This window comes from Chlorocebus sabaeus, chromosome 26 (genome assembly GCF_047675955.1).
Source record: "Chlorocebus sabaeus isolate Y175 chromosome 26, mChlSab1.0.hap1, whole genome shotgun sequence".
Taxonomy (NCBI): domain Eukaryota; kingdom Metazoa; phylum Chordata; class Mammalia; order Primates; family Cercopithecidae; genus Chlorocebus; species Chlorocebus sabaeus.
Window position 1 is genome coordinate 58,778,983 of NC_132929.1, and position 11,519 is coordinate 58,790,501.

Here is an 11,519-nt window from a genome sequence, read left to right on the forward strand (position 1 = left end):
TCTTTTTCACCAGAGCCCTCCATGGGGTTCCAAATATCACTTTGCAAATTCCACAAGAACAGTCTTAGAGAAAGACTTCTTGAAGGGAAAACTCTAACTCTGTGAGATGAATTAACAGAACACAAAGCAGTTTCTCAGAAAGCTTCTTTCCAGTTTTTATCTGAGGATATTTTCTTTTTCTCAATGGCCCATCATGGGCTTCCAAATATCACTTTCCAAATTCCACAATAACAGTCTTAAGGGATGGCTTCTTAAGGGGAAAGCCGTAACTCTGTGGGATGAATTAACAGAACACAAAGCAGTCTCTCAGACACCTTCTTTCCAGTTTTTATCTGAGGATAATGCCTTTCTAAACATAGCCCTCCATGGGCTTCCAAATATCACTTTCCAAATTCCACAAGAACAGTCTTAGCGAACGGTTTATTGAGCAGAAAGATGGAACCCTGAGAGATGAATTAAAACAGAACACAAAGCAGTTCCTCAGAAAGCTTCTTTCCAGTTTTTATCTGAGGATATTTCCTTTTTCACCATAGCTCTCTATGGGCTTCTAAATATCCCTTTGCAAATTCCACAAGAACATTCTTAGCAAAAGGCTTCTTGAGGAGAAAGCTTTAACTCTGTGAGGTGAATTAATAGAACACAAAGGAGTTTCTCAGAAAGATTTTTTCCAGTTTTTATCTCAGCATATTTTCTTTTTCACCATAGCCCTCCATGGGCTTCCAAATATCATGTTGCAAATTCCACAGAGCAGTCTTAGCGAAAGGGTTCTTGAGGGGAAAGCTGTAACTCTGTGAGATGAATTAACAGTACACAAAGAAGTTTCTCAGAAATCTTCTTTCTCATTTTTATCGAAGGATATTTCCATTGGATCTACAGTCTTCAAAGGGATCCGAAATAACAGTTCTCAGATTCCACAGAAATAAGGCTAGCAAACAGCTCGATGAAATAAAGATGTAACTCAGTGAGTCAAAATCACGCATCACAAAGCAGTTTCTCAGAAAGCTTCCTTCCACTTTTTATCTGAAGATATTTCTTTTGCACCATAGCCCTTTATGGGCTTCCAAATATCACATTGCAAATTCCACAAGAACAATCTTAGAGAACGGTTTCTTGAGAGGAAAGTTGTAACTACGTGAGATGAATTAACAGAACACAAAGCAGTTTCTCAGAAAACTTCTTTCCTGTTTTTATCTGAAGATATTTCCTTTTTCACCATGTCCCTTTATGGGCTTCCAAATACCACTGTGCAAATTCCATAAGAACAGACTTAGCTAACGGCTGCTTGAGGGGAAACCTGTAACACTGTGAGATGAATTAACAGAACACAAAGCAGTTTCTCAGAAAGCTTCTTTCCAGTTTTCATCTGAGGATATTTCCTTTTTCTCTATAAACCTCTATGGGGTTACAAATATGACTTTGAAATATTCCAGAAGAACACACTTAGTGAATGTCCTCAGATAAAAACTGGAAAGAAGCTCTCTGAGAAACTGCTTTGTGTTCTGTTAATTCATCTCACAGAGTTACAGCTTTCCCCTCAAGAAGCCGTTCTCTAAGACTGTTCTTGTGGAATTTGCAAAGTGATACTTAGAAGCCCATAGAGGGCTATGCTGAAAGAGGAAATACCTTCAGATAAAAATTTTAAAGAAGCTTTCTGAGAAACTGCTTTGTGATAAGTAACTTACACTCACTAAGTTACTGCTCTATTTCGTGGATCCGTTTGCAAGCCTTATTTCTGTGGAATCTGAGAACTGTTATTTCGGATCCCTTTGAAAGTATAGGGACAAAGGAAATATCCTCCTATAAAAATGAGAAAAAAGCTTTCTGAGAAACTTCTTTATGATCTGTGAATTCATCTCACAGAGTTACTGCTTTCCCATCAAGAAACCTTTCGCTAAGACTGTTCTTGTGGAATTTCCAAAGTGATATTTGGAAGCCCATGGAGGGCTATGGTGAAAAAGAAAATATCTTCACATAAAAACTGGGAAGAAGCTTTCTGAGAAACTGCTTTGTGTTTTGTTACTTCATCTCACAGAGTTACAGCCTTCCACTCAATAAGCCTTTCTCCAAGTCTGTTCTTGTGGAATGTGCAAAGTGATATTTGGAAGCCCATAGAGGGCTATGGTGAAAAGGGAATATCTTTGGATAAAAACTGAAAAGAAGCTTTCTGAGAAACTGGTGTGGGTTCTGTTATTTCATCTCACAGAGTTACAGCTTTCTCCTTAAGAAGCCTTTCGCTAAGACTGGTCTTTTGGGATTTGCAAGGTGATATTTGGAAGCCCATAGACAGCGATGGTGAAAAAGGAAATATCCTTAGATAAAACCGGGAAAGAAGCATTCTGAGAAACTGCTTTGTGTTCTGTTATTTCTCCTAACTTAGTTACAGCTTTCCACTCCAGATGCCGTTCCCTAAGACTGTTCTTGTGGAATTTTGAAAGTGATATTTGGAAGCCCAAAGAGGGCTATGGTGAAAAACGAAATATCCTCAGATAAAACATGGAAAGAAACTTTCTTAGAAACTGCTTTGTGATGTGGGACTTCCACTCACTGAGTTACATCTGTATTTCATCGTGTTGTTTGCTAACCTTATTTCTGTGGAATCTGAGAAGAGTTATTTCGGTTCCCTTTGAAGACTATAGGGACAAAGGAAGTATCCTCCGATAAAAATGAGAAAAAAATTTCAGAGAAACTTCTTTGTGATCTGTGATTTCATCTCACAGAGGTAAAACTTTTCCCTCAAGAAGCCATTCGCTAAGACTGTTCTTGTGCAATTTCGAAAGTCATATTTGGAAGCCCATGGAGGGCTACGGTGAAAATGAAAATATGCCAGATAAAAACATGAAAGAAACTTTCTGAGAAACTGCTTTGTGTTCTCTAATTCATCTCACAGAGTTACAGCTTTCCCCTTAAGAAGCCGTTCACTAAGATTGTTCTTTTGGAATTGGCAGAGTGATACTTGGAAGCCCATAGAGGGCTGAGGTGAAAAACGAAATATCTTCTGATAAAAACTGGAAAGAATCTTTCTTAGAAACTGCTTTGTGTTCTGTTAAATCATCTCACAGTGTTACAGCTTTCACTTCAAGAAGCCTTTCGCTAAGTCTGTTCTTGTGGAATTTGTAAAGTGATATTTGGAAGCCCCTAGAGGGCTATGGTGAAAAAGGAAATATGCTCAGATAAAAACTGAAAAGAAGGTTTCTGAGAAACTGCTTTGTGTTCTGTTAATTCACCTCACAGAGTCACAGCTTTCTCCTCAAGAAGCCGGTCCCTAAGACTGTTCTTGTGGAATTTGCAAAGTGATATTTGGAATCCCATAAAGGGCTATGGTGAAAAAGGAAATGTCTTCAAATAAAAACTGGAAAGAAACGTTCTGAGAAACGGCTTTGTGATGTGTGACTTGCACTCACTGAATTACAGCTCTATATCGTGGATCTGTTTCCTAGCCTTATTTATGTGGAATATGAGAATTGATATTTTGAATCCCTTTGAGGACTACAGGGATACAGGACATATCCTCTGATAAAAATGAGAAAGATGCTTTCTGAGAAACTTCTTTGTGATCAGCGAATTTATCTCTCAGAGTTACAGCTTTCCCATCAAGAAGCCTTTCGCTAAGACTGTTCTTGTGGAATTTGCAAAGTGATATTTGGAAGACCATGGAGGGCTTTGGTGAAAAAGAAAATATGCTCAAATTAAAACTGGACAGAAGCTTTCTGAGAAACTGCCTTGTGTTCTGTTAATTCTTCTTACAGAATTATAGCTTTCCCCTCAAGAAGTCTTTCTCTAAGTCTCTTCTTGTGGAATTTGCAAAGTGATATCTGGAAGGCCATAGAGGGCTATGGTGAAAAAGGAATATCCTCAGATAACAACTGGAAAGAAGCTTTCTGAGAAACTGCTTTGTGTTCTGTTAATTCATCTCACAGTGTTACAGCTTTCACCTCAAGAAGTCGTTCGCTAAGACTGTTCTTGTGGAATTTGCAAGGTGATATTTGGAAGCCCGTAGAGGGCTATGGTGAAAAAGGAAATATCTTCAGATAAATCCTGGAAAGACTATTTCTGAGAAACTGCTTTGTGTTCTCTTAATTCATCTCATTGAGTTAAAGCTTTCCCCTCAAGAAACCTTTCACTAAGACTGTTCTTGTGGAATTTGCAAAGTGATATTTGGAAGCCCGTAGAGGGCTACGGTGAAAAAGGAAATGTCTTCAAATAAAAACTGGAAAGAAGTTTTCTGAGAAACTGCTATGTGATGTGTGATTTCCACTTACCGACTTACAGCTGTATTTCGTCGATCTGTTTGCTACCCTTATTTCTGTGGAATCTGAGAATTGATATTTTGGATCCCTTTGAAGACTACAGGGCCAAAGGAAATATCCTCTGATACAAATGAGAAAGAAGCTTTCTGAGAAATTTCTTTGTGATCTGTGAATTCATCTCAAAGGGTTACAGCTTTCTCCTCAAGAAGCCATTCTCTTAGACTGTTCTTGTGGAAATTGCAAGGTGATATTTGGGAGCCCATAGAGGGCTACGGAGAAAAAGGAAATACCTTCAGATAAAAACGGTATAGAAGCTTTCTGAGAAACTGCTTTGTGATCTGTGACTTCCACTCACCGAGTTACAGCCCTATTTCGTGGATCTGTTCGCTAACCTTATTTCTGTGGGATCCGAGAACTGATATTCTGGATCTTTTTGTAGATTAAAAGGCCCAAGGAAATATCCTCTGAAAAAAATGAGAAAGAAGCTTTCTGTGAAACTTCTTTGTGATCTGTGAATTCATCTCACAGAGTTACAGCATTCCCCTCAAGAAGTCTTTCGCTAAGACTGTACTTGGAAAATTTGCATAGTGATATTTGGAAGCCCATAGAGGGCGGTGGTGAAAAAGAAAATATCCTCAGATAAAAACTGGAAAGAAGCTTTCTGACAATATGCTTTGTGTTCTGTCAATGCATCTCACAGAGTTACAGCTTTCCCATCAAGAAACCTTTCGTAGACACTGTTGTTGTGGATTTTGCAAAGTGATATTTGGAAGCCCTTAGAGTGCTACGGTGAAGAAGGAAATATACTCAGATTAACACTGAAAAGAAGGTTTCTGGGAAATTGCTTTGTGTTCCGTTAATTCATCTCGCAGAGTTACAGCTTTACCCTCCAGAAGCCATTCCCTAAGACTGTACTTGTGGAATTTGCAAAGTGATATTTGGAAGCCCATTGAGGCTTATGGTGAAAAAGGAAATATCCTCAGATAAAACCTGGAAAGAAGCTTTCTGAGAATCCGATTTGTGATGTGTGACTTTCACTCACTTAGGTACATCTGTATTTCGTGGAGCTGTTTGCTAGCATTATTTCTGTGGAATCTGAGAACTGTTATTTCCGATCCCTTGAAGACTATACGGCCAAAGGAAATATACTCCGATAAAAATGAGAAAGAAGCTTTCTGAGAAACTTCTTTGTGATCTGTGAATTCCTCTCACAGAGTTACAGCTTTCCCCTCAGGAAGCCGTTCACTAAGACTGTTCTTGTGGAATTTGCAAAGTGATATTTGGAAGCCCATAGAGGGCTATAGTGAAAAAGGAAATATCTTCAGATAAAAACTGGAAAGAAGGTTTCTGAGAAAGTGCTTTGGGTTCTGTTAATTCATCTCACAGAGTTACAGCTTTCCCATCAAGAAGCCTTTCCCTAAGACTGTTCTTGTGGAATTTGCAAAGTGATATATGGAAGCCCAGAGAGGGCTATGGTGAAAATGGTAATATTCCCAGATAAAAACTGGAAGGAAGCTTTCTGAGAAACCGCTTTGTGTTCTGTTAATTCATCTCACAGAGTTACAGCTTTCCCCTTAAGAAGTCGTTCTCTAAGACTGTTCTTGTGGAATTTGCCAAGTGATATTTGGAAGCCCATAGAGGGCTATGGCAGAAAGGAAATATCTTCTGATAAAAACTGGAAAGAAGCTTTCTGAGAAACTGCTTTGTGATGTGAGACTTCCACTCACTGAGTTACATCTGTATTTCGTGGAGTTGTTTGCTAGCCTTCTTTCTGTGGAATCTGAGAACTGTTATTTTGGATCGCTTTGAAGACTATAGGGCGAATGGAAATATCCTCCGATAAAAATGAGAAAAAACTTTCTGAGAAACTTCTGTGTGATCTGTGTATTCACCTCCCAGAGGTACAGCTCTCCCCTCAAGAAGCCTTTCGATAAGAATGTTCTGTGGAAATTGCAACGTGATATTTGGAAGCCCATGGAGGGCTACGGTGAAAAAGAAAATATGCTCAGATAAAAACTAGAAGGAAGCTTTCAGCGAAACTGCTTTGTGTTCTGTTCATTCATCTCACAGAGCTACAGCTTTACCCTTAAGAAGTCTTTCTCTACGACTGTTCTTGTGGAATTTGGAAAGTGATATTCGGAAGTCCATAGAGGGCTATGGTGAAAATGGAAATACCTCAGATAAAAGCTGGAAAGAAGGTGTCTGAGAAACTGTTTTTTGTTCTGTTAATTCACCTAACAGAGTTACAACTTTACCCCCCACTGAGATGCCGTTCCCTAAGACTTTTCTTTTGGAATTTTGAAAGTGATATTTGGAAGACCATAGAGTGCAATGGTGAAAAAGGAAATAACCTCTGATAAAACAAGGAAAGAAGTTTTCAGAGAAACTGCTTTGTAATCTGTGACTTCCACTCACTGAGTTACATCTCTATTTCATGGAGATGTTTTCTGGCCTTATTTCTGTGGAATCTAAGAACTGTTATTTCGGATCCCTTTGAAGTCTATAGGGCCCAAGGAAATATACTCTGGTAAAAATAAGAAAGAAGATTTCTGAGAAACTTTCTTTAGATCTGTTAATTCATCTCACAGAGTTACAGCTTTCCCCTCAAGAAGACTTTCGCTAAGACTGTTGTTGTGTAATTTGCAAAGTGATAATTGGAAGCACATGGAGGGCTATGGTGAAAAAGAAAATATGCTCAGAAAAAAACTGGAAGGAAGCTTCCTGAGTAACTGCTTTGCGTTCTGTTAATTCATCTCACACAGTTACAGTTTCCCCTCAAGACACTTTTCGCAAAGACTGTTCTTGTAGAATTTGCAAAGTGACATTTAGAAGCCCATACAGGGCTATGATGAAAAAGGAAATATCCTCAGATAAAAACGGGAAAGAAACTTCTTGAGAAACTGTTTTGTGTTGTGCTAATTCGTCTCACAGTGTTACAGCTTTCCCCTCAAAAAGCCGTACACTTAGACACTAAGACTGTTCTTGTGGAATTTATAAAGTGATATTTGGAAGCCCATAGAGGGCTATGGTGAAAAAGGAAATATCTTCAGATAGAAACTGGAAAGAAGCTTTCTGAGAAACTGATTTGTGATCTGTTAATTCATCTCACAGAGTTACAGCTTTCCCCTCAAGAAGCCATACGCTAAGAGTGTTGTTGTGGAGTTTGCAAACAGATATATGGAAGCCCATAGGGCTATGGTGAAAAAGGAAATATCCTCAGATAAAAACTGGAAAAAAGGTTTCTGGGAAACTGCTTTGTGTTCTGTTAACTCATCTAACAGAGGTACAGCTTTCCTCTCAAGAAGCCTTTCCCTAAGACGGTTCTTGCGGAATTTTCAAAGTGATATTGGAAGCCCATAGAGGTCTATGGTGAAAAAGGAATTGTTTTTAAATAAAAACTGGAAAGAAGCTTTCTGAGAAACTGCTTTGTGAATTGTGACTTCCACTCCCTGAGTTACATCTGTATTTCGTGGAGCTGTTTGCTAGCCTTATTTCTGTGGAATCTGAGAACTGTTATTTCGGATCCTTTTGAAGACTATAGGGCCAATGGAAATATCATCTGATAAAAATGAGAAAGAAGCTATCTGAGAAACGTCTTTGTGATCGGTGAATTCATCTCACAGAGTTACAGCTTTCCCCTCAAGAAGCCTTTCGCTTAGACTGCTCTTGTGGAATTTGCAAAGTGATATTTGGAAACCCAAGGAGGAATATGGTGAAAAAGAAAATATGCTGAAATAAATACTGGAAAGAAGATTGTGAGAAACTGCTTTGTGAATTGTGACTTCCACTCACTGAATTACATCTGTATTTCGTGGAGCTGTTTGCTAGCCTTATTTCTGAGGAAACTGAGAACTGTTATTTTGGACACCTTTGAAGACTATAGGGCCAATGGAAATATCCTCTGATAAAAATGAGAAACAAGCGTTCTGAGAAACTTCTTTGTGATCTGTGAATTCCTCTCACAGAGTTACAGCTTTTCCCTCAAGAAGCCTTTCGCTTAGACTGTTCTTGTGGAATTTGCAAAGTGATATTTGGAAACCCATGGAAGAATATGGTGTAAAAGAAACTACACTCAGATAAAAATTGGATAAATCCTTTCCGAGAAACTGCTTTGTGTTCTGTTAATTCATCCCACAGAGTTACAGCTTTCACCTCAAGAAGCCGTTGAATAAGACTGTTCTTGTGGAATTGGCAAAGTGATATTTGGAAGCCCTTAAAGGCTTGGTGAAAAAAGAGTTATTCTAAGATAAAAACTGGAAAGAAGCATTCTGAGAAACTGCTTTGTGTTCTGTTAATTCATCTCACAGAGTTACAGCTTTCCCCTCATGAAGCCTTTCGCTAAGACTGTTCTTGTGGAATTTGCAAAGTGATATGTGGAAGCGCATAGACGGTTATGGTGAAAAAGGAAACATCCTCAGACAAAAACTGGAAAGAAGGTTTCTGAGAAAGTGCTTTGTGTTCTGTTAATTCACCTCCCAGAGTTGCAGCTTTCCCTCCAGAAGCCGTTCCCTTAGACTGTTCTTGTGAAATTTGGAAAGTGATATTTGGAGGCTCATAGAGGGCAAAGGTGTAAAAGGAAATATCCTCAGATAAAACATGGCAAGAACTTTTCTGAGAAACTGCTTTGTGATGTGTGACTTCCACTCACTGAGTTACATCTGTATTTCATGTAGCTGTTTGTTAGCCTTATTTCTGTGGAATCTGAGAACTGATATTTCGGATCACTTTGAAGAGTATGGGGCCAAAGGAAATATCCTCTGATAAAAATGAGACAGAAGAATTCTGAGAAACTTCTGGATCTGTGAATTCAACTCACAGAGTTACAGCTTTCTCCTCAAGAAGTCTTTCGCTAAGACTATTCCTGTGGAATTTGCAAAGTGATATTTGGAAGCCCATGAAGGTCTACGATGAAAAAGAAAATATGCTCAGATAAAAACTGGAAAGAAGCTTTCTGAGAAACTGTTTTGTGTTCTGTTAATTCATCTCACAGAGTTACAGCTTTCCCCTCAAGAAATCTTTCGCTAAGACTGTTCTTGTGGAATTTGCAAAGCGATATTTCGAAGCCCATAGAGGGCTATGGTGAAAAAGGAAATATCCTCAGTAAAAACTTGAAAGAAGATTTCTGAGAAATCACTTTGTGTTCTGTTAATTCAATCAGAGATGTACAGCTTTCCCCTCAAGAAGTCTTTCGCTGAGATTGTTCTTGTGGAATTTGCAAGGTGATATTTGGAAGCCCATAGAGTGCTATGGTGAAAAAGGAAATGTCTTCAAATAAAAACTGGATAGAAGCTTTCTGAGAAACAGGTTTGTGATGTGTGACTTCCACTCACTGAATTACAGCTCTATTTCGTGGATCTGTTTGGTAACGTTATTTCTGTGGAATCTGAGAATTGATATTTCGGATCCCTTTGAAGACTATAGGTCCAAAGGAAATATCCTCTGATATAATGAGAAAAAATCTTTCTGAGAAAATTCTTCGTGATTTGTGACCTCATCTCACAGAGTTATAGTTTTTCCCTCAAGATGTCTTTCGCTAAGACTGTTCTTGTGGAATTTGCAAAGTGATATTTGGAAGCCCATGGAGGGCTATGGTTAAAAAGAAAATATCCTCAGATCATAACTGGAAGAAAGCTTTCTGAGAAACTGCTTTGTGTTCTGTCAATTCATTTCACAGAGTTACAGCTTTCCCCTCAAGAAACCTTTCGCTAAGACCACTCTTGTGAAATTTGCAAAGTTATATTGGGAAGGCCTAGTGGGATATGGTGAAAAAGGAAATATATTCAGATAAAAACTGGAAAGAAGTTTTCTGAGATACTGCTTTGTGAAGTGTGACTTCCAATCACTGAGTTACATCTGTATTTCGTCGACCTGTTTGCTAGCCTTATATCTGTGGAATCTCAGAACTGTTATTTCGGATCCCTTTGAAGTCTGTAAGGCCAAAGGAAATATCCTCCGATAAAAATGAGAAGAAAGCTTTTTGAGAAACTTCTTTATGATCTGTGAACACATCTCACAGAGTTACAGATTTCCCCTCAAGAAGCCTTTCGCTAAGACTGTTCTTGTGGAGTTTCCAAACTGATATTCTGAAGCCCATGGAGGACTATGGTGAAAAAGAAAATATGCTCAGATAAAAACTGGAAAGAAGCTTTCTGAGAAAATGCTTTGTGTTCTGTTATTTCATCTCACAGAGTTGCAGCTTTCCCCTCAATAAGCCTTTCGCTAAGACTGTTTTGTGGAATTTCCAAAGCGATATTTGAAAGTCCATAGAGGGCTATGGTGAAAAAGGAAATATCCTCACTAAAAACTTGAAAGAAGCTTTCTGAGAAACTGCTTTGTATACTGTTAATTCATCTTACAGACTTACAGCTTTCCCCTTAAGAAGTCTTTCGCTAAGACTATTCTTGAGGAATTTGTAAAGTGATATTTGTAAGCCCACAGAGGGCTATGGTGAAAAAGGAAATATCCTCAGATAAAAACTGGAAAGAAGCTTTCTGAGAAACTGCTTTGTGTTCTGTTAATTCATCTCACGGTGTTACAGCTTTCCCCTGAAGGAATCAATCGCTAAGACTGTTCTTGTGAAATTTGCAAAGTGATATTTGGAAGCCCATGGAGGGATACGGTGAAAAAGGAAATATCTTCAGATACAAACTGGATAGAAACTTTCTGAGAAACTGCTTTGTGTTCTGTTGATTCATCTCACAGAATTGCAGCTTTTCCCTCAAGAATCCGTTCGCTAAGACAGTTCCTGTGGAATTTGCAAAGTGATATTTGGAATCCGATAAAGGGCTACGGTGAAAAAGGAAATATCCTCCGATGATCTGTGAATTCATCTCACAGAGTTACAGCTTTCCACTCAAGAAGCCTTTCACTAAGACTGTTCTTGTGGAATTTGCAAGGTGATATTTGGAAGCCCTTAGAGGGCTTGGTGAGAAAGAAAATATTCTCAGATAAAAACAGGAAAAAAGTTTTTGAGAAACTGCTGAGTGTTCTCTTAATTCACCACACAAAATTCCAGCATTTCCCTTAAGAATCTGTTTCCTAAGACTGTTCTTGTGGAATTTGGAAAGTGATCTTTGGAAGCCCATAGAGGGCTATGGTAAAAAATGAAATATCCTCAGATGAAACACGGAAAGAAGTTTTCTGAGAAACTGCTTTGTGATGTGTGACTTCCACTCACTGATTTACACTGTATTTCGAGGGTCTTTTTGCTAGGCTTATTTCTGTGGAATCTGAGAACTGATATTTTGGATCCCTTTGAATACTATAGGGCCA

At 38.5% G+C, this 11,519-nt stretch overlaps 1 pseudogene; it reads left to right on the plus strand.

Moving 5' to 3' along the window:
- The window catches only part of LOC140710409 (uncharacterized), a 34,491-nt pseudogene extending 23,437 nt beyond the window's left edge, over window positions 1-11,054 (plus strand).
- Window positions 11,055-11,519: the final 465 nt, after the last annotated feature.